Here is a 968-nt window from a genome sequence, read left to right as displayed (position 1 = left end):
GGGGGGTCACCACAACGTGAGGAACTGTATTAAAGGGTCGCGGCATCAGGAAGGTTGAGAACCACTGCTCTAGTGTGTAAAGGAACTGAGTGACACGGAGGTGAAGTCACTTGACCTCCTAGGTCTAGGTCCTGACTCTAGAAAATAACACGGAGATGTGACTGGAACCCAAAGCCAGAGCCCAACCAGCAGCTACCGTCTTCAGACAGAAAGCTCTATTCCAGTCGGGATACACAGGAGCCAGCTTGAGGACATGGCCTTGAAATCTCCGCCAAACAGACCGTTTTCCTATCGAGACGGCTTCTCCCTTTCCCCACCCCCGGGTCAGGGTTAAGACCCCATTGTTGGATGAGCTCCGAGATGGACGAGAGAGAGCGCTGAGCCCAGCGCGGCCCACTGCCCGGCCTCCCCCGGCCTCATCGGTGCAGCCCCGCGGGCCAAACCGCCGTCCTCCGGCCTCGTATGACACGCGCTCACGTTCCAAGCGCAGCAAACACTTGCTGACCGGCAGGCAGTGCGCCGGGGCACGGAGGCCACGTTACTTCTTCTGAGAAGTTACCGTTTACATTAAACCAGGCACCGCGTTATGAAAGACTTGTTGTTTCTTGAAGAAGGGCTCAGTTAACAGGGATTCCCACAACGATTTGTCACTGTTATACATATGTGGGTGGTATTGTTTACGCCAACGGTAAATATACGAAAGACTCTCAATATGAGGTGGGAACAGATGCAAGAGGAAACGTTAATCCTTCCAGAGTTAGACGCCGGGGTCATGTTTGAAATATGTATTAGTTTTTCAAATACACGTTAAAATGCACAAGACGGTACATTACCTTGCATTAAACTGCACTGCAACTGAAAGAACCCGCCGACGAGGTGCGCCTAACTCTCTAAACGGCCAAAAAGGCCATTTAAATCATGTTCTCGTTGGTCTAATCCCGGCCGGAAAGGCGGGCAAGGCCCGCGGT

General features: G+C 52.7%; 1 protein-coding gene across 1 annotated transcript in view; it reads right to left on the bottom strand.

Annotated features, from left to right (window-relative positions):
- Positions 1–968, bottom strand: part of TOPORS (topoisomerase I binding, arginine/serine-rich, E3 ubiquitin protein ligase) — a 28,661-nt gene that overhangs the window by 8,124 nt on the left and 19,569 nt on the right. The gene's annotated exons all lie outside the window — the stretch shown is intronic.

This window comes from Myotis brandtii, unplaced genomic scaffold (genome assembly GCF_000412655.1).
Source record: "Myotis brandtii unplaced genomic scaffold, ASM41265v1 scaffold1270, whole genome shotgun sequence".
NCBI lineage: Eukaryota > Metazoa > Chordata > Mammalia > Chiroptera > Vespertilionidae > Myotis > Myotis brandtii.
This window is presented reverse-complemented; position numbering and strand designations above follow the sequence as displayed.